At 42.2% G+C, this 22,778-nt stretch overlaps 1 pseudogene; it reads left to right on the top strand.

The window, feature by feature from the left end:
- Positions 1–5,481: 5,481 nt before the first annotated feature.
- On the top strand, positions 5,482–6,823 carry LOC150062023 (ras-related protein Rab-31 pseudogene; annotated as a pseudogene).
- Positions 6,824–22,778: the final 15,955 nt, after the last annotated feature.

The raw sequence follows: 22,778 nt of genomic DNA, 5'->3' as shown, positions 1-22,778 counted from the left end.
ATGGACTTTTGTGCTGGCTTTGAACTGCGATTCTCAGATCTCAGCGTCCTGAGTAGCTAGGATTACAGATAAGAGCCACCAGTGTCCAGCTGGAGAGTTCTCTTTCATCAATGCCCAGTGCACTCCACTGCTGTACTTTTTCACCCTTTTTCCTTGGATTCTATGCTCTTCCCCCTACTCTCCCACAAATATGCACATGAGTACACTGTATATAAGGTAAAGAATACAAATCATAAAGAAAAAACAAATTTGAAAAAGTCTTGTTTCCATAGCTTTGGGGTACATTTCAGTATGTATATTATTTTAAATAAATATGAAGAGGCACTTAGGCATTGCACCTTTGTGATTTTCTCCTAAAAATTATTCTCTTTTGGTCTCACTATCTAGAATCCTGTGTAATCTGTCATATCCCAATGTATTTTATATCTAATTTCCATGTATCAGAGAGAACGTGCATTGTTTCTGATCTTGGCTTGCCTCACTTAACTTGGTTTGTTCTAGTTAGAAGAATATGAGACTTGAACTTTGGGCCTGGGTGCTGTCCCTGAGCTCTTCAGCTAAGGCTAGTGCTTTATCATTTGAGCCACAGCATCATATCCAGGTTTTTTTTTTTTTTTTTTTTTTTTTTTTTTTGCCAGTCCTGGGCTTGAGCTCAGGGCCTGAGCAATGTCCTTGGACTTTCTCAAGGCTAGAGCTCTACCGCTTGAGCCTCAGCACCACTTCTGGCTTTTTCCTATGTATGTGGTACCAAGGAATCGAACCCGGGTCTTCATGCATGCTAGGCAAGCACTTTAACCACTAGGCCAAACTCCCGGCCCCCATATCCAGTTTTTTGGTGGTTAACTGGAGGTAAGAGTCTCACAGACTTTAGCGCTGGGGCTGATTTTGAACCATGATCCTCAGATCTCAGCCTTCTGAGTAACTAGGATTACAAGTATGAGCCACTGGCACCTGGCTTCAATGAGATTTTTAGAGGAAGAGAAAGTCAAAGTGTAAATATTAGATACGGAAAATATAGATGAAATAATATTCACACACTGAAATCTAGCATTGATGCTCCTGGGTATATACCAAGAAAAGGAAATTTTGTAAATTTTTTTGGTTTTAATTTGAACTCAGAGCCTCATGTTTGCTGGACAAGTACTCTATCCTTTGAGCCATACCTCCAGTTAAGAAAAAAAAATTTTTTTTTGTAATCATTTGTGAATGTAGTTTTATTTTTTTTATTTTTTTTTATTTTTTTTATTGTAATTAGTAAAAGGGTTACATGATATTTGCCAGATAGAAGGTGCATTAATTCACATACATTGATACCCTTTCACATGCCTTGGTACCCATTTCCCTCCCCCCAAAAAAAATACCCATACAGAACATTTTAAAGAAAATCTAAACGTAATGGAGAGAAATCTCAATCCATTTCAGAAGACAGTGGAGTCCTTAATCGCAAACATCACCAAAGAGGACATGAGAAATGATAGAGATATCACCTGGAAGGTAAGCACTTTAGAGCTTGAACTCGGGGCCTGTGCACTGTCCTTGGGCATTCCTCAAGGCCAGTGCTCTACCACTTCAGCCACAGCACCACTTCTGTCATTTTCTGTGTATGTCTTATCAAGGAATCAAACCTGGGTCTTCGTCCATGCTAGGCAAGCACACTCTACCACTAGGCCACATTCCTTATCTGATATTCTTTTTTTTTTTTTTTTGCCAGTCCTGGGCTTGAGCTCAGGGCATGAGCACTGTTCTTGGACTTTCTCAAGGCTAGAGCTGTACCACTTGAGCCTCAGCACCACTTCCGGCTTTTTTCTATGTATGTGGTACCAAGGAATTGAACCCGGGTCTTTGTGCATGCTAGGCAAGCACTTTAACCACTAGGCCAAACTCCCAGCCCTCTTATCTGATATTCTTATGGACACTGGGAAACTTGTGAAAACACTTGTCCATTTGCAGAGAGCCAGGTTCTGTGCTAAAGACTTAGCATGATAAGTCCTCACAGTTAAGGGAACTGAGGCTTAAAGAGTTAAACAGGGCTAGGAATGTGGCTTAGTGGTAGAGTGCTTGCCTAGCATGCATGAAGCCTTAGGTTCGATTCACCAGTACCAAATAGAAAAGACCAGAAGTGGCCCTGTAGGTCAAGTGGTAGGGTGCTAGCCTTGAGCAAAAGAAGCTCAGGGACAGTGCCCAGGCCCTGAGTTCAAGTCCTAGGACTGGGGGGAAAAAAGGTCTGGTTGCATAGATTCCAGTTGGCACAGGGGCTCATTCCTCTAATCCTAGCTATTCAGGAATCTGAGATTGGGAGAATTGTGGCTCAGGGCTCACTTGAGCAAAAATTAAATGAGACCCCCCTTCTCAACTAATGAAAGGATGGGCAAATGTGGCTGTTATCCCAGATGCATGGGAAGTATACATAATAAAATTGTAGGTCAGGTTGGCCCTGATAAAAAAAAAAAAAGACCCTGAGAAGTTGGGCCTGGTGACTCACACCTATAATCCTAGCTACTCAGAAGGCTGAGATCTGAGGATCAAAGTTCAAAGCCAGCCTGGGCACTAAAGACCTGAAACTCTTACCTCCCATTAGCCACTAGAAAACCAGAAGTGGGGCTATGGCTCAAGGACTAGGGTGGTAGCCTTGAGCTGAAGAGCTCAGGGACAATGCCCAAGTCCAGGGGTAGGGCAGTAGCCTTGAGCTGAAGAGTTCAGGGCCAGAGCCCAGGCCCCAGAGTTCAAGCTCCACAATTGACAAAAAAAAAAAAAAAAGAAATGAAAGAAAAACCCTGAGAATAAAGTAAAATAGAGTTCGACTCCAGTGGTAAAGCACAATCTAGCAAGGGAGAGGCCCCTTAGTTCACACTAGTACTACCAAAAAGATTTCAGATTAGACATGCCCTTCTGCAGTGCTTATTTATTAACCATTACACTATAAAGTTTTCTTACTGATGTTAATATTGTTGGACTGAATACACATTTAGCAACTCTTAAATAATGATACCAGGAATGTTTTGGATTCCTGATCTCAAATTTCAGAATATTTGCACTGCATACATATTATAACATCTAAATGTAAAATACATTTCTGTCTTAAGTATACATATTCTCATCTGAAGGTAATTTTATACAATATTGTTAGTATAGCTATATTTCATTTACAACTCATTTCATGTGTGGAAATTTTTAGTTTCAACAGATTGGCATTCAAGAGTTTCTGATTTTGGTTCATTTCAGAGGTTAGAGTCCAGTGCTCAACTGGTTTTATAATAGGCTTTACTAAGTTTGGAATTAAACTGGGGATTATAGTAAGCTGGACTTTGAGGGTAAGCTTGCAGTCTTTAAGAACTTGCTTAGGGTTCTGTAGCGTTTTATTTTTACTATAAATTTTTCAGAAAAGGAAAATGAAACCAGTTGTCAACTGTATCAGACAGACATATAGCACCCTTAACACCAACAACAGATTTTTCCTAAGCACAAAGAGCACATTGTTCAAGACAGACTACAAGTTAAACCACATATTTCTTCTTTTGATGGTACAGAAGCTTACTTTTGGTATTCTGCCAATTGAGTCCCACTTCCATCCCCACTTTTTGCTAGTTATTTTGGAGATGGAATCTCAATTTTTTTTTTGTGGGTCATTGGGGCTTGAACTTGGCCTGGGCGCTGTTCCTGTGCTCTTCAGCTCAAGGCTACCACCCTACCCTTGAGCCAAGCCTCACTTCCCATTTTCTAGAAGTTAATTGAAGATAAGAGTCTCAGCCTCCTGAGTAGCTAGGATTACAGGTGTGAGCCACTGTGCCCCTGCAAGTCCATGAGACTCTTATCTCCAATTAACCACCAGAAAACCAGAAGTGGTGCTGTGGCTCAAGGGGTAAGGAGGTAGCCTTGGGCTAAAGAGCTCAGGAACAGCATCTAAGCCTCATGAGTTCAAGTCCCATGACTGACAAAAAAATTAGAAAAAAACCACATCCAGATCTCAGCCTCCCAAGTTGCCAGTGTGAGTCACTGGTCCTTACAGATCTCTGTACATGAAAAATAATTTGCCAAGTATCTTCTCCAACCACAAGTGGATGCAATTAGAAATCAGTAAAAGTAGTAAAACTGGGGCCGGGAGATTGGCCTAGCGGTTAAAGTGCTTGCCTAGCATGCATGAAGACCCAGGTTCGATTCCTCTGTACCACATACATAGAAAAAAGCCGGAAGTGGTGCTGAGGCTCAAGTGGTAGAGCTCCAGCCTTGAGAAAGTCCAAGAACAGTGCTCAGGCCCTGAGCTCAAGCCCAGGACTGGCAAAAAAAAAAAAAAAGTAGTAAAACTGTTAAATCCACAAGTTTGTGGAAACCAACACATTAAGCTAATAAAGATAAAAAAAAATCACAAAGGAAATTAGAAAATACAGATTGATAAAAAGACAGAATAAAACTTAAGGGAAACAGTAAAGCATTGCTAAGAGAGGAATTCACAGCTTACATTGTAAACTAAAAATCCCAAATCAGTAACTTTTCAACTGAAGGAACTAGAAAAAGAAAAAAAAAGCTTGCAGAAGGAAGGAAATAAGATTAAAGTAAGGATAAATAATAAACACTTGGGAAGAACACTCAAATTACTAAACTCAGAAATAGAGATAGGACTAAAAATTGCGCAGAAATACAAAGGACAAGTATATGACCAAAACTGAATGACCTTCATGAATGAACAAATACCTAGAAACAGTTGTACCAAGACCAAATCATGGAAGACTAGGAGAGCAGAATTCATCTGTAGACAATGCATCTCTTAATTGGATACTGGCTTTGCATGTGTTTTGTGAAAAGAGTGTGCTTGCACATCAAACAAGCTGCACCAGCAGATGAATTTATTAGAGATAGGCAGCAAGGGGTGACAAAACCTTTCCATTCAGGGTAAGCTGACCCTCAAGTCTCAGGACAGCTTCCCAGGGTGAGGGAGGCTTGCCTGTCTGTCACTCCGGAAAGCAGCATGGCCTGGGATTCATACCCTGAGGGTTAGTGACAGGATGAGCTAAGAAGTGTTAAGATTTATTTCCAGCTTGTTACCTCAGGATGCTGCCCTCCCCATACATTCTACATTTATGCTTGAGGGGATGATATCAGTCTAAGGATACCTAGAGAACTGTCCTGCAATGAAACCAGCGATGAGATTGAACATCTCTGAGAAGCAAAGGCTCCGGCTTCACTGGGTAATTGTGCAAAACGTTTACAGAACAAGTACCAATCCTTCCAAATCTTTTTGGAAGAACGGACCATGAAAGAACTTAATATTCTAGGAGGCCAGCATTAACCTGGATACCAAAGCCAGACAAAGACATGACAAAACAAGAAAACAAAACTACGGACCAAAAATGCCTTATGAACACTGACTGATGCAAACATTCTCAACAAAACCTCCAGGCGACCGCGACCTTGGCCATGGCGTGCCAGGGGTCAGCGCCTGGGAGGAGCCAACGGGCAGCACGTGGCGGCTGGCCCCGCCCAGGAAGTCAGCATCTGGTCCACCCGCCGGCCCGCCCTGGCACATGTTGACAATCCGAGAGCTCAAAGTGTGTCTCCTCGGGGACACGGGGGTCGGGAAGTCCAGCATCGCGCGTCGATTTGCCGAGGATAACTTTGAGCACAAAGTCCATCCCACCATTGGGGCATCTTTTATGACCAAAACGGTGCCTTATGGAAACGAGCTTCACAAGTTCCTCATCTGGGACACCGCGGGTCAGGAGCGGTTTCACTCCCTGGCTCCCTTGTACTACCGAGGATCGGCCGCGGCTGTCCTAGTGTATGATATTACCAAACAGGATTCATTTCAGACCTTGAAGAAATGGGTAAAACAACTGAAAGAACATGGCCCAGAAAATATTGTAATAGCTATTGCTGGAAACAAATGTGACCTCTCGGATATGAGGCAGGTGTCTCTGAAGGATGCTGAGGAATATGCGCAATCCATTGGTGCCATCGTGGTTGAAACAAGTGCTAAGGATGCGGTTAATATCAAAGAGCTCTTTCAAGGAATCAGCCGCCTGATCCCACCCTTGGACGCCAATGAGAATGGAATGGATGAAGTGATCAAGCTTAGGTGCCAGGACTCACCAAGATGCCAGCCGCGGCATTGCTGTTGACCTGAGGGCCATGGCACAGGGAACTCTATGAGGCCAGAGCCCTGGGCCCTGCAGGGACCTGCCTTTGGAGGCCATCTACCACGTTCTTGGGAGACCTGAAGGAAGTGGGGTAGAAAATGTCCATTGAAAAATATCTTAGAAATCTCTGGAAAAACCTACCATAGCACCACAATATGGCCTTTTAGTCCTTGAAATATCCTAGTAGGTAATAGATATAGTTGCCTTTCTTGTTGAGAACATTAGAAAACTTTTAGATTAGCACACAAGTATTAAAACACTGTGTACACTAACTTCTGGTGTCATCTACCTAACCAGATTTTAATAACTTCTCCAGGGCCTATTGCTTTAATTACCTGACCAGCTTCTGCTAAAACACTGCTAGCTTTGGAGGTAAGCTTGTATTACATTTCTGATGAAAATCTCAGAAGTGTAACTGGACCATCATTCAAGCTGACTTTGCTCTCTAAAAAGAGAAGAAAGATGTATTTGAAACCATCATCTTCATCTTTAATTGAACATTTTTGTCAAGTTTTGGTCATATAAACAGACCACACCAGAGTAAAATACTGCATACAATTTGGGAGTTGGGAGGCCTGGTTTTAAAGAGTTAAGTAGTCATATGTAAGCAGTGATAGATGAAAGGAATTAATATTATTCAGGAGACCACTCAACATTCATCACTCCCAATAAATTTCTACACTCTGTAAGAAGCATTTACTCCACAGAGTATTATTTTACTAAGAGAATATATCATGTTACATATTTAGGGCAAAAATTAACTGGAGAATGTTAAGTCTAAATTATAAGACAGACTTCTAATAATAGCTATCAGAAGTCACAGCAAAGCCAGACAGGGGAAGTATTGCCACCATAAAATTATAGCCTAAGACTGAAAAATCAGTTTAGGCTTGAAGAGGATAACAGTAAGATCAACTAGAGATCCAACCTGGTAATGCCATTAAACTGAGATCAGTGGAAACCTTCCTTCCCAGATGCCCTATCTGGTCATTTAAAGATATCTGACTCCAAAGAAGTAAAAGCAGGGGAAGCATGGAAAATGAAGAAGAGCTCTTGCTAGTGATAATTCACATCCCTAATGTTCATAAAAATTTGGCATCAAAAAGCTCTTGGTTTCTTAATAGGGCTTGTACTAGAAGAGGATTCTTGATTCTTTTTTGTTTCTGGGTTTGTTTGTTTGTTTTTTTCTGTCAGTTGTGGGGCTTGAACTCTGGACCTGGGTGCTGGCCCTGAGCTCTTCAGCTCAAGGCTAGCATTCTACCTACCACTTGAGCCACAGCACCACTTCTGGTTTTCTGGTGGTTAATGGGAGATAAGACTCTCATGGACTTTTCTGTCCAGGCTGGCTTTGAACCGGAATCCTCCGATAACAGCCTCCTGAGTAGCTAGGATTACAGGCATGAGCCACTGGCATCCAGCAAGGGCTGTTTTTGATAGGGTCTTCTTGTCCAGATCACATGCCTAGACTGTGATCTGCCTATTTTAGGCTAGGATAACAGGTGAACACCACTGTGTCAAGATCTCCTGAACTGGAATACTTTTCTGCCCAGGCTGTTCTCAACTATGATTCTCCCAATCTTAGCCTCCTAAGTAGATAGGATTCTGACTATGAGCTACTAGTGTTCAGGTTGGAGGTGATTGTTAAGGATATGAGCACTAGTGCCTTTTGAGAGGCCAGAAAAGCTTTGTGGGCACAGGCTGAGAATTGGATCAGCATGCCATAAAAACAAGCAAGTTGCTGGTCATCAATGGCTCATGCCTGTAATCCTAGGTACTCAGGAGACTGAGATTAAGGTGCCAAACCAGTCAGGTCAAGAAGGTCCCTGAGACTTATCTCCAGTTAACCACAAACAGCAGAAAGTGGAACTGTGGGTCAAGTGGTAGAGCACTACCCTTGAGCACAAAAGCACAAGGATAGGACCAGCAAAAACAAGTATCTTCTCCTCCATGAGTACTCAGAACCATTAAATCTTTAGTGATAACCTATGATTTGAAACAAATCTTGAGGGGATTCTTAAGGTGTCAGTCTCCCCAAGGAGATAAATAGATTTAAGACCTTGGGCATAGACAGGTTCCATGACGCATTTGCAGAGATGAAACTACGGATAATTTCCCCTTTTCTTGTAATTCACAGTGTTTACCACAGTAGTATGTGGAGACTCAGGAAAGAAATAAGAATATACATTATGATAAAATATGTTGTGTACCCTATGAGATAAAGGAAAATAAACATTTCGGCTTGTATAACCAAGTGTGTGATGATACACTGAACTGGTCAACTAATTGAAAAGTGTTAAGTTGAGCTGGGAGTTTGGCCTAGTGGTAGAGTGCTTGCCTAGCATGCACAAAGACCCGGGGTCGATTCCTCAGTATCACATATATAGGAAAAAGCCAGAAGTGGTGCTATGGCTCAAGTGGTAGAGCTATAGCCTTGAGAAAGCCCAAGGACACTGCTCAGGCCTTGAGCCCAAGCCCAGGACTGGCAAAAAAAAAAAAAAAGTGTTAAGTTGGGGATAGGAATTAGGAGTTTGGTTTGGTTTGGACCTATGAAACATGTTAGATATACTGAAAGAGCTTAAATAGATGTAAGGATTCAAGTCTTGAGAGGGAATGACAGCTGGAAATGTGGAGATTTGTCAGCCAGTATTACACAAATAATATTTCAAACCAAGAAAGGATCTGGTGCTGGTAACTCAAGCCTATAATCTTAGATACTTAGGAAGCTGAGATCTGAGGATTGTGGCTCAAAGCCAGTCTGAGCAAAAAAGGTCCCTCAGAGAGTCTTATTTCCAATTAACCACTCAAAAACTGAAAGTGGAGCTGTGGCTCAAAGTGTTAGAGCACTAGCCTTGAGCAAAAGAGCTCAGGAACCATGTCTGGGCCCTGAGTTTAAGCCCCATGACCAACAAGAAGAGAGAGAGAAAGGGGGGGGGGCACCTGGCCTGCAAGTGTGTGTCTCTGAGTTCAAAACCCCATTACCACCCCATTATACACCAAAATAAAATAAAGCCAAAGTACTTATGAAATCAGAACACATTTCCAGGAGGAAAGGTCCAAGGCCAAATGCTTGAGTGCTCTGATGTTTTAAGATAGAACAGAGGGGATAGTCTAATAAAGGGAAATTCAGAGCTGTTTCAATGAGATGTTGATGTTCTAGAAACCATAAGGATGAAGTATTTCAAATATAGCAAGGATAAAGAAGGAGGGGCAGGGAGACAATTATAATTTTTCAAGTAGAATTTAACTGATCACTTGTCAAGAGCAGTTTCAGTAGTGAAGTTAGTGTTGAGAATGAATTGCAATAGACTGAGGAAAACAGTGGGAAAAAAATACATTACAGTAAACAACCAAATTTGTAAAGGAAGCTAGAGAATAAAGGCATTTCAAGTGAGCTTAAAGATATATTTTTTAACAAGATGAGAGAAATATGTGTGTGATATTGAAAGTTAATGGCTATTAGGTCAAGTAGGATCTTAATGGTGCCAGGTAATAATACATTTTCTCAATTCATGCAATCTTCCACACTCCTAACATTTTACAGAATTTCAGGTATCAGGGCTGGGAGTTTGGCCTAGTGGTAGAATGCTTGCCTAGCATGCACGAAGACCCAGGTTTGATTCCTCCGTACCACATATACATAGAAAAAGCCAGAAATGGTGCTGGGGTTACAGTGGTAGAGCTCTAGTCTTGAGAAAGTCCAAGGACAGTGCTCAGGCCTTGAGTTCAAGGCCTAGAACTGGGGGAAAAAAAAAAGAATTTCAGGTATCATTCATTAGGCGTTGTATTACTTTATGTACTAATAAGAAAGAAAAACAATGTTGCTGATTAAACCATGACATTCCATTTGCAAGATAGCAATTTTACATATATATATGTATTTATATATGTAAAAGTATGTAAGCTTGCTGGACTCTGGTGGTTTATGCCTATAATCCTAGCTAGTCAGGAAGCAGAGATCTGAGATTCCTGGATCCTGGTTTGGAGCAATCCCAATCAGAAAATCCCAATTAATCAGCGTGAAGCCCAGAAGTGGAGGTATGGCTCAAGTGGTAGAAAACCAGCCTTGAATGAAAAAGCCAAGCAACAGTGTGAGGTCCAGTAATGACAAAAAATAAAAACAAAAAGAAAGCAAATGAAAAGTTTTTCAAGTCTCCTTCCTACTATATCTAATTTTAGATTCAAAGTTAGACCCAAAGTACTGGAAGACCTTAAAGGGGATACCTAAATCTACCCTCTTGTAAATAATAAAAACCTACCAAAAGGTAGGTGAGAAAGCAGATAGGAAGCATGTGTGAGAAAAGGAAGCCTACCTATTGCCCCTGTGTTACATTTCTAGAGACATCTTATTTTAAAATAATAAATATCACCCATCTTAGCTACCCAGAACCATTTCTGTAGTGGCTGGAAGGTTACTAAATTTTATGACTACATGTATTTTCCTAGCTCAGAAAGAATAATGGCAGCAGATAACAACCATCATTTTGAGTCTTAAACTCCCATTTTCTGCAAGAGAAGCAGAAAACAGGTGTCTTTTTCTATGTCTCCTTACTTTAATCCTGATATACCAACATAAATTCTTTCTTTTTTTTTTTTTTTTTGGTCTGAGACTGTGACCCGAACTCAGTTGGCTGGTGCTCTGCGACCTCAGCCAGGCCTTCAAACCCCTAAAATAAATCCTTGCTAAAACTTTTATCTGTAAGTCTTTTTTGTGTGTGTGAGATACCCTGAAGTACTTTGTAGGAATTGATCTCAAGGACATGAGATTTTGGATGTACACTGGGTATATGTGTATATTATATATATACATATATATGTGCATATATGTATTTGTATATATAAACTGCCTTTTTTTGTCAGTCCTGGGGCTTGAACTCAGGGCCTGGGCACTGTCCTTGGACACATTTTACTCAAGACTATCACTCTGCCACTTGAGCTACAGCACCACTTCTGGCTTTTTCTGTGTATGTGATTCCAGGAAATTGAACACAGTGTTTTGTGCATGCTAGGTAAGCACCCTACTACTAGGTTCCCGGCCCTATAAGCTGTCTTTTAGTTTGTATTTCTTTTTTTTTTTCTTCAGTCATAGGGCTTGAACTCAGGGCATGGGTGCTGTCCCTGAGCTCTTCAGCTCAAGGTTAGCACTCTACCACTTTGAGTCACATCACCACTTCTGATTTTCTGGCAGTTGAGATAAGAGTCTCACTTTTGTGCCTGGGCTGGCTTTAAACTGTGATCCTCAGAACTCAGCCTCCTTAGTAGCTAGGATTACAGGCCTAAGCCACCAGTGCTTAATTGACTAATTTTTTTTTTGTTGGTATGGGGCTTGAACTCTGGGCCTGGCCGCTGTCCCTGACCTCTTCAGCTCAAGGCTACTGCCCTACCCTTGAGCCACCATTTTCTATAGGTTAATTGGAGATAAGAGCCTCAGGTCCTTTTGTGCCCGGGCTGGCTTTGAACCTTGATCCTCAGATCTCAGCCTCCTGAGTAGCTAGGATTACAGATATGAGCCACCACACCCAGCTTTAATTGATTAATTTTAAGAGTGCTTTATTCTGTGTACCAGTTCTTCCATTTTGTGAGTTTTCCTGTCCTATGAAGCACAACAGTGTTTTTGTTTTGATGAATTCCAATTTACTTTTTACCACTTAAACTTTTTCTATCATATTTAAGGTCTTAATATGACAAAACCTAATCCAAGGTCACAAAGATTTTCTCCTTTGTTTCTTTAAGAATTTAACAGTTTTAGTTCCTTTTTGTCTTTGATCCAGTTGGTTCTTTTATTTGTTATTTGTTTCTATTTATTTTGTGCCAGTACTCAGGGCTTCTTCCTTGACTTTTTTTTTTTTTTTTTTTTTTGCCAGTCCTAGGGCTTGAACTCAGCGCCTGAGCTCAGTCCTTGGGCTTTCTCAAGGCTAGATCTCTACCACTTGTGCCATAGCACTTGACTTTTTTGGCTGACTCTCTACCATGCCTTCTATTCCAGCTTTTTTGATGGTTAATCAGATAGAAGAGTCTCAGATTTGCCTTGTCGGATCAGCTGTTATTATCAGTCCTCAGATCTTAGCCTCCTGAATTAACTGAATTAAAATGATGAACCAAGGAGCTGGGAGCATGGCCTCGTGATAGACTGCTTGCCTAGCATGCATGAAGCCCTAGGTTTGATTCCTCTGTACTACATACACAGAAAAAAAGCTGGAAGTGGTGTTGTGGCTCAAGTGGTAGAGTGGTAGCCTTGAGAAAGCTCAAGGACAGTGCTCAGGCCCTGAGTTCAAGCCCTAGGTCTGACAAAAAAAATTTAAGTCATTAACCACTAGCATTCAGACATTTTAGTTCATTTTTTATTTGATATGTGCTGGTGGAAATTGAACTTCATTCTTTTGTTGTGGATATCTAGTTGTTGAAAAGACTTTTCCCCCATTGAATTTTTGTGACACTATTCAGATTCTTTTTAATAAGACTTTTGTTAAAGTATACTTCTGAATTAACTGTATAGCAGTTACTATGCATAATGTTCTACAAACTCAATAATATGAAAAGGCTGTCATGATTATCCTGCATGTCCCCAATGATGCACATACTAGTTTGAGGATGAATTTGCTGTTAGAGGAATTGATGACATTCTAGAAGATGGCTGTGGACTTAGCACTGAGGAAGTGACAGCTGCTATATTATGATCAGGGAACCCTGTATTGGGAAGAGCTACTGGAGAACTGTGGTATACTTGTTTAGTGGGTAAGGATAGTGGCTGCTAACTCTTTGGGATAACTCAGAATGTACAAGTTTAGTGCCCCCCCTCCTTTTTAAGACTTGTCAAAGCTATAAACATTCTAAAGTATGAAGCAATCTAGCTGAAAATTCCTAATCCCCTTTGGAGCTCAGATAATCTTATAATCATAATTCTTTTACCTTCCAAATGGAAAAGTATGGCTTCTGTTCTAAACTCTGTGACCCTTCAAGAAACTTGAGATTTGCTGGGTGCCAGTAGGTAATGCCTGCTACTTAGGAGGCTGAGATCTGAGGCTCACAGTTCAGAGCCAGATTGGACAGAAATAGCTGAGAGATTTTACCGCAAATTAGCTAGCAAAAGTTAGAAGTTAATGTATTGCTCGAATGGTAGAGCGCCATCCTTGAGTAAAAGAGCTAAAGAGCTAAGCAAGAACATGGAACTGTTGAGTTCATGCCCTAAGACTAACACACACACACACACACACATACACACACACACACACACACACACACACACACACACACATACACACACGCAAAAGAGCAAGTTTTCATAAGAAAAGAGCAAACTTTTCAGCTTTAGTTTCATGTTGGAATGTGACATTTTTAGGTTCTGCATATTTTCTTCAAAGGATTAACCAACCATGATTTATACTCAAATTTTGATTCCTCACCACAATTTTTTTCTTCCACAATGTTTCTTCATAACAGCATAAAGCTTTGATGCCTTTTTTTGAGTGGTGACATGATTCAGCTGAACCTATATTCTGAAACCAAGCCTTTCCTTTGAACTATGTTGCATTGTTTTTCTTTCATTAGCCATTTTTTGGAGAGTAATATAATATTGATGAGTGAATTATAGTGTTTTTCTGGAACAGACCTACTAAAAGATCTAAATTAAATCTTGCCTTTCCAACTTATTTTAGGAATCTATATGCTAATTTCACTTATGCAATAATTCCATGCTTCTGGAATATTTATTTTGAATTGTCTTCAGAATTTATTTGCCAGCCACACAAGAAAGTCTAGATATTTATAGTTACAGGCCTGCCTTTTCTCAGCTCAACAGTTTTCTTTCATCTCCTACCTAAAGTCCTCTATAGTCCTGCATGGTGTTTACCATTCCATCCTATACTTTCTTCTGTCCAAACCCCTCATTCTGGAAACTCAGTTCCACATACAATAGGAAGAAGGGTGAGGGGCCCATTGTTGACACTAGATGTGATATGCCCTGAAGGAGCAGAGCACTGATTTTTCACACTTGTAACTGAGCTACTTAGGAGGCTGAGATCTGAGGATCAGTGTTCAAAGCCAGCCCAGGCATAAAAGGACCTGAGATACTGTATGTATATATTGGCCAGTCCTGGGGTTTTAATTCAGGGCAGGCTGTGAACAGCCATCCTCAGCTCTCAGCCTCCTGAGCAGCTAGGATTACAGATGCGAGCCACTAGCACCTCGCTATACAAGGATTTTTCGAAAGAAGAAACTTTAAGCTCAGTTATCTACAAACATTAGGATTCTCATCACTCTAATTCTTTGTGTTCTGTAGCTAAGATAGCCATAGATAATCAATCTGATGTTTTTTTCTCATCTCTAAGAGAATATTACACTTGTAATTTTTTTTGCCAATTCTGGGAATTGAACTCAGGGCGAGTCTCAAGTTCTTTTGTTCCCCAGGCTGGCTTTGAACCTTGATCTTCAGATCTCAGCCTCCTGAGTAGGTAGGATTACAGGCATGAGCCACGCGCGCGCACGTGTCTGGCTTGTCCTTGGGCTTTCTTAAGGCTAGTGCTCTACCTCTTGAGCCACAGCAACACTTCCAGCTTTTTCTGTATATGTGGTACTAAGGAATCAAACCCAGGGCTTCATGCATGCTAGGTAAGCACTCTGGCCCTGAAATGTTTTGTTTGTTTTTTTTTTAACTCTTCAAAAGTCTGTACTTTATTCTTCTCCAGTTTTCTTTTGTCTTTTGTGGGACTTGAACTCTGGGCCCAGGCATTGTCCCTGAGCTCTTCAGCTCAAGGTTATAGCCCTACCCCTTGCACCACAGCACCACTTCCAGTTTTCTGGGGGTTAATTGGAGATTAGAGTTTCACAGACTTTGTGTCCAGGCTGGCTGTGAACTGCAATCCTCAGATATCAACATCCTGAGTAGTTAGGATTATAGGCGTGAGCCACATGGCCTGGCTCTTCCCCAGTTTTCTGTGGTTAGAAGATAAGAGTCTCATAGACTTCCCTGCCCCAGATGGCTTTGAACCATGATCCTCAGATCTAAGCCTCCTGAGCTAGGATTACAGGAGAGACCCACAAGCAAAGGCCTGCTACTGTTTTTTCCCCCAAAAGCATTTTGACCATTTTTCTTTTTTATCTTTTCTCCTCCTCCTCTTCTGCCTCTGTCTCTGCCTCTGCCACTGCTCCTCCTCCTCTTCTTCGTCTTCGTCTTCTTCTTCTCGCCAGTCCTGGGGTTTGAACTCAGGACCTGAGTACTGTCCTTGGGCTTTCTCAAGGCTACAGCTCTACCACTTAAGCCACAGCATCACTTCTGGCTTTTCCTATGTATGTGGTACCGAGGTATCAAACCCAGGTCTTCGTACATGCTAGGCAAGCACTCTACCACTAGGCCAAACTCCCAGCCCCTCTTTCTTTCTCTCTCTTTCTTTCTTTCTCTCTTTCTTTCTTTCTTTCTTTCATTTATTTATTTATTTATTTTGCTATTTCTGAGGCTTGAATTCTGGGTCTGGGCACTATCCCTGAGCAACTTTTGCTCAAGGTAACTAGCACTCTACAACTTAAGCCACAGCTCCACTTCTGACTTATTTTATGATTAATTAGAAATATCTCTAATTAATCATAATTAGATGCCTGAGCTAGCTTCGAATCTCAATCCTCAGATCTGTAAACCTCCTGAGTAGCTAGGATTAAATCTTCCTATAATTTTTTCTGTATAATCCTAAATCATCTTTTTTTCCAATGATGTAGAGTCTTTGTACCCTTCTAATGAGTATCCTCTTCCTGTGGGTGTCCTCTTCCTATGTTTTTTTTGTTTTTTTTTTTTTTTGCCAGTCCTGGGCTTGAGGTCAGGGCCTGAGCACTGTCCTTGGATTTTCTCAAGGCTAGAGCTCAACCACTTGAGCCTCAGCGCCACTTCCAGCTTTTTTCTATGTATGTGGTACCGAGAAATCGAACCTGGGCCTTCGTGCATGCTAGGCAAGCACTCTACCACTAGGCCAAACTCCCGGCCCTCTTCCTATTGGTTTTTTTTTTTTTAATTTTTTTTATTGTAATTAGTAAAAGGGTTACATGATATTTGCCAGATAGAAGGTGCATTAATTCACATACATTGATACCCTGTCACATTCTTCCTATTGTTTTTAAGTACATCTTAGAGTCACTACAGAAAAGAAATTGTATGAGTATTTTGTACAGCAATATAGCTGTATTTGTATTGCTTATTTGCATGTTTGTAACAGATTTAGGATGTAATTAAGATTTTTTCAAGGATAAACAGAAAAATAAAAAATAATAAAATGTTCTGAAAAAGAGAGAAAATAAAGCTAGGTTCAACAAACATAAGAAAGATAAAAGAATGAATCAGATTGAAATAAATCATACCAGAAAATTTAAGACAGACACAGAGCTGGGAAGGTGATGTAGTGGTGGAATGCTTGCTTGGCATGAGATATATGAATTTGAGTTTGAAGCAAGCCCAGGCAGATAATTTCAAGAGACTTTTTTTTTAGGTCATTGGGCTTGAACTCAGCCTGGGCACTGTCCCCGAGCTCTTCAGCTCAAGGCTACTGCCCTACCCCTGGGCCTGGACGTTGTCCTTGAACTCTTCAACTCAAAGCTAGTGCCCTACCCTTGAGCCAAGCCCCACTTCCTAGTTTTCTAGAGGTTAATTAGAGATAAGAGTCTCAGGTCCTTTTGTGCCCTTGCTGGCTTTGAACCTTGATCCTCAGATCTCAGGCTCCTGAGTAGCTAGGATTACAGGCGTGAGCCACTGTGCCTGGCAAAAAAATCACACACTTTTTTTTGTGTGTGTGTGGGGCTTGAACTTAGGGCCTGAGTGCTATTTCTGAGCTCTTCAGCTCAAAGCTAGTGCTCTGCCATGTTGAGCCACAGCACCACCCAAGAGTGTCTTTATCTCCAGTTAACCAGCAAAAATCCAGAAGTGGATGTGTGGTTCAAGTGGTAGAGCATCAGCCTTGGCCAAAACAAAAGGAGTTAAGAGAGAATATGAGGTGAGTCCAAACCCCTGTACCAGCATGTACATACCACACACACACCACACACACACACACACACACACACACACACACACACACCACACACACACACACACACACACACACACACACACACACACACATACTCAAAAAGAAAACCTCATTAAATGTTGGGCTTGTGGTATTGGCTTCTATTATATTACATGAACCTTCATGTTCTACCTACCCCATGTCCACATCCTCAGGGGACACAAATTGGTATTTAGTCTTGCATGTTATAGAATTTCACCTATCAGTGTTTACCCTTTGTGTTTGGATTCTTTGTTCAGTGTGCTCTTTAGGGGATTCATCTATGCTCTTGCATACTCAATATCCAGCGCTTGCTCTTTCATCACACCTGTGGGCACACATGACAGTTCTAAGTAGGTTAACGCTCAACTCCCACTCTACCCTTTGAAGAGGCTCGTCTTTCAGTCAGAACAAAGTAGAGCTCTGTCAGCAGATGGCAGAAGGGACACTACTGGAGAGAGGAACTTCTTGCCCTGAGTTCCTGTTTTGCTTTTCTCTTACTGCTTTGTTGCCAAAGGCATAGGCATGGAAACGTCCATTAGCATATCCCAACACATTAGTCCTGGTGGGACCTGAGCCCCACCTTGGTACAAACATCGCCATGAGGACTCTGCACCACATCCCAGGTGACAGGTCCTGACACTCAGACCACTGTGTCATCTGCCAGCTCTGGCCACCCAACTTCCCGGAGGCTTATTTCCAGTGGTCCTCCAGATGTGCATAGCATGCCTCTCAGGCCTTTCACTTCTCTACCTGCAAGTAGGTTCCTGGCCCACTTCACTGTTCTGGGCACACCCTGTTAGCCTCTACCTATTTGTGCCTAGGAATGTTTCTTGCCTACTTGGAGACCCTAGACCAGGAATGGCCTGGACAACCCAGCATGCTTTACCACATTACCTTACATGTTTTCTACAAAGTTTGAATCCCAGATTTCCAGAGAGGATGCCTTCCAATTTGTCCAATTTAGGTACACTCCCTCAGCCTTACAGAGATTCAAGAGTTTTTATTTGCTTTTACAGTGCTGAGGATTAAACCAGGGCCTCATGTAAACTAGGCAAGCTACAATGAAGTGTTAGCAAGGATTTGTTTTACTATGACAGGGTTAAAACAGGGAGGAATAGAAAAAGAGAGAAGTATTTCCTGCTCTTTGTGTAGGAAATGAGAGTTAAAAAGATTGTGTTAATGTTTAGGGGGGGTTATTTATTTATTTAATTTTTTTTATTGCCAGTCCTGGCCTTGGACTCAGGGCCTAAGCATTGTCCTTGGGTTCTTTTTTTCTCAAGGCTAGAGCTCTACCACTTGAGCCTCAGCACCTATGTATGTGGTACCAAGGAATCAAACCTAGGTCTTCGTGTATAGTAGGCAAGCACTCTACCACTAGGCCAAACTCCCAGCCCCATTGGGGGGGGGTTATTTTTAACATAAAATTTCTTTGTTCAAATTACTATCTGGTTTCAATAATCAGTTGGAGCCTTAAGAGACATTCTTGAAATTTGTGTTGTTTCCAATATGAGGCTCTAATGAACTAAGCTGCCATGAACATTCTTGTCTTTGGACATATATTTTCATTATTCTTAACAAACACCTACTGAGTGAAATTGCTGGGTTGTATGATAAGGGTGTTTGCCTTTATGAGAAATTGTCAAGCAGTTTTTCAAATTGACCATACAATTTTATCCCCCCTCACCATTTTCTTTCCCTTCTTCCCTTTTCCCTTCCCCTTCCCTGTCTTCCTTCCTTCCCTCCTGCCTTCCTTTCTATTCTTTTCTTCCTTCCTTCCTTCTTTCCTTCCTTCCTTCCTTCCTTCCTTCCTTCCTTCCTTCCTTCCTTCTTTTCTTCCCCCTCCCATCCTCCCCTCCCTTTCTTCTTTCCTTACTGTGTCAGTCATGGGACTTGAACTCAGGGCCTGGGCACTGCCCCTGAGCTTCTTTTACTCAAGGCTAGCACTCTACCACTTGAGCCACAGTGCCATTTCCATTTTTTTCTGTTTTTTTTTTTTGCCAGTCCTGGGCTTGAGCTCAGGGCCTGAGCACTGTCCTTGGACTTTTTCAAGGCTAGAGCTCTACCACTTGAGCCTCAGCACCACTTCTGGCTTTTTTCTATGTATGTGGTACCGAGGAATCGAACCCGGGTCTTCATGCATGCTAGGCAAGCACTTTAACCACCAGGCCAAACTCCCGTAATTTTTTTTCTGTTTATGTGGTGCTGAAGAATTGAATCTAGGGCCTCATACATGCTAGGCAAGCACTCTACTGCTAAGCCATATTCCCAACCCATCCCTGAGCTTTTTTGCTCAAGGATAGTACTCTATTACTTTGAGCCATAGCTCCAATTCTGGTTTTCTGGTGGTCTGGTTTCTTGTGGACTGTCTTACCCAGGGCTGGCTTTGAACCTTCATCCTCAGATCTCAGCCTCTTGAGTAGTTAGTATTACAGGCATGAACCACCAGGGCCCAGCCTCTTTTTCTGGTACTGGGGCTTGAACCCTGGACCTCAAGCCCAGGGTTGATCTTTTCACTCAAGTCTACCACTCTACTACTCAAACTATGTCTCCAGTCAATTCCAGCTTTTTGCTGGTTAATCAGAGATAAGCATCTCATGGACTTCCCTGACTCGGCTGGTTTCAAACTCTGATCTTCATATCTCAGCTTCTTCCCGAATAGCTAGGATTGCAGGTGTTAAGCCACCAGAACCTGATGTGTTCTAGTCTTTTTTCCTTAGAATTTTCAGTGTACTCAATTATACTATTAAGAAAAACAACTTCATTTCTCCAGTCTAATCTACACACCTTTTCTTCCTTTCTTTCTTTTTGGCTGGTCTTGGGGCTTGACCTCTGGGCCTAGGCACTGTCCCTGAGCTCTTCAACTCAATGCTAATGCTCTACCACTTGGAGCCACCAAGCCACTTCTAGTTTTCTAGATGTAAGAGTCTCACTGACTTTTGTGCCGGGGCTGGCTTTGAACTGCCATCCTCAGATTCAGCCTCCTGTGAAGCTAGTATTACAAGGCACAAGCCAGTGGTACCTGGCTGTAATAATTTTTTATATACTATGCTTCTTCTATCTGAAGGAGATTTTTCAGAATTTCTTTGGATCTCAGTTGCATTTTCTGCTCTTTTGCCCCTTGAAAAAGAAGTGAAATTTGGAATGCTGGGAAATGTGTCTTCATATATTAGTTTCATGAGACTTTCCTCAAAGTGCCGAGGGTACTACAAATGCTAGAACCAAATAGTTGGAGGGCTCTGAGGATGGAGGATGTCAGTCTTTCTTCCAGCAAGCATATGCTCTGAAAATACTACAGCTCCTTTATCCAGATTCTGTCCTGCCACCCCAATCCCAGCCACAGGATGACAATGGCCCTTCCCAGAAGTGACTGTTGATATAACTTGCTGCCCCTTTTATGAGGAATGGAGGACAAGCAGTAGTCCAGAGGTCAACTGTTACCTTTGCTGCTTCTGTTGGGTGGGGCTGAACTTAGAGCAGAATCTCTGTCCCATCTTACCGCCCCCGCCCTGTGCCAGTCCCAAGCTTGAGCTCAGGGCCTGAGCACTGTCCTTGGGCTTTTCTCAAGGCTAGATCTCTACTACTTGAGCCACAGTACCACTTCCGGCTTTTTCTATGTATGTGGTATCAAGTAATTAAACCTGGTCTTCATGCATGGTAGGCAAGCACTCTACCACTAGGCCAAACTCCCGGCCAATCAACGTTTTCCTCTTATTTGAGAAACCCTTGTGCAGTCTGTGAATAATGAAGGCTTTGAGGGTGTTCTCTCCTGTCAGGTAAGGCATCACACTTTTCTTTTGAGTCACTAGAATCCTGATTCTCATTCCCCCCCCTCTAGAATTGAAAACCATCCCAAAAAGCAACACAAGATTAATTTCAAATGGACTTTAATAATATTTTTCTGCCCAAATACTGTACATGCAGAAGCCATGTGAAGAATTTTCTCCTCAGGGGAATTGGCAAGAACATGTGAAACAGCTGGCAGCCCCTCCCAGCTGTCCACCTGCCACCCAGAAACCACAAGTTTGAAATGATGCTGCACATAGAAAATGTATAGAGCACAGATATAAAAGGCTAATTGCTTCTTATCTAAACAGTGTGCTTGTCAGTCCCTAACAGCTATCTTTCTCTTTGCAGAATGCATTTGGAAATTCTAAAAAAGGGGTTCTTCCTGCTGTTTGTGAGTTTACATGCTAAAGGAATGGTAGAACTCTCAGGCCCTTTCCCTAAGGAAATAGCCACTCTGCCTTCTGAGATGACACTTGGTAAAAGACATTTTAGAGGGAGGAATGGTTTTAAAAAGAAAAATACTTGGAGGGGAAGTAAGTTCCCTCTCTCCTCCCATTGGAGAGCATTTCCTTTACAATTCTCAGATCTTCACCTTGTCCCACACTGTCCTCTGAAAGACGAGGCTGATGACCCAGCCTCGTCTGCTGTGAGAACACAGACCTATTCAGGATGCAGCTGAGATTGTGATATCACACCAGCACCTTGAAAATTGTCCCTTAGAGAAAACCCCTAATTATTCTTCATCATGATAGAGAAAAGGAGGAAGAGCAAACTATGAACTAGTGAAAGCAGTCTGTTGGGATTCCCAGAGTTCTTGTCAGAAGCAGCATCTGGATGTAGACCAGATGAGAGTCTGCACCCAGCTTGGGCACCAGGGGCTAGTTGAAGCCAATCCATAGAGCCAGGTGCCAGAGGCACCGGGCAAATCACCCTCAGCTCCCAATCAGAGATTTATAAAACCAGGAGGGAACCATGGAGTAACTAGCTAATGCTCTGATTTTTGCAAATGAGAAAGCTGAGGCCCAGAAAAGAGAAATCTTACACAAGGTCACAGTTTCTGGTGAAATGATACAGAACAGCCATCCCTGTCCAGGTCATTGGCTAATATAACAGATGCTCAGTTGTCCCTGGAATTCCCAGGCCCCCTTTCTGTTAGCCAAGTGGTCTGGAACCCCATCCTAGGGACCCTTCCTAGCATCAGTGTGAATTCCCTGGGAAGCTCAGGGCTCTATTCTTACAGGCCAAGTTTCCATCCAGATCCCTGGAAGGTTCCTCCAAAGCCCTAATGCTCATGCTGTTCAAGAAGCACCTGCCAAGCCAGCCTAGGCCCTGGGAGGATGTAAGTTCCTCTCACTGTTGTAGCTTTCCTCACAGGCACAGCCATTCTGGGCCTGCAGAAGCCCAAGCTCAGGGGTGGGGGGAGGGGGAGTTGCTTTGCTACATGGGAAGATTAAGCCCTTTTTGTCAGAGAACAAGGTCCTACCCTTAGGCATACCAACATCTCCACCTGCAGAATTGGTGCCTAAGGAGGCCAAGTTGCTCTCTTTGGCATCACTGACATTGCTCTGAGATGCTCAGGCACTCTTTCAAAAGTAACCCATTCCCAGACAGACCAGACTAATCCAGCCTCTACCAGCCTCATACATCTGATTGTATGGGGCTCCCTTGCCTTTTGAGCCTGGTTCTTGTGTTCTGCCCAAGTCTCTTCTGACCTGGGTGTGAAGCAGATTGGAGAGAAGAAGGCAGGGGATATCTCTGACCATTCTCTGAAAGACAATCCAGAAGAGGGAGCAGCACGCTAAAGAATTCTGTACATGTCAGGCCATTGAAGACAACT

The sequence above is a fragment of the Megascapheus bottae genome, chromosome 6 (assembly GCF_031878675.1).
Source record: "Megascapheus bottae isolate mThoBot1 chromosome 6, mThoBot2.hap1, whole genome shotgun sequence".
Taxonomy (NCBI): Eukaryota; Metazoa; Chordata; class Mammalia; order Rodentia; family Geomyidae; genus Megascapheus; species Megascapheus bottae.
Note: the sequence above shows the minus strand (reverse complement) of the source record. Positions and strands in the feature narration are given on the sequence as shown.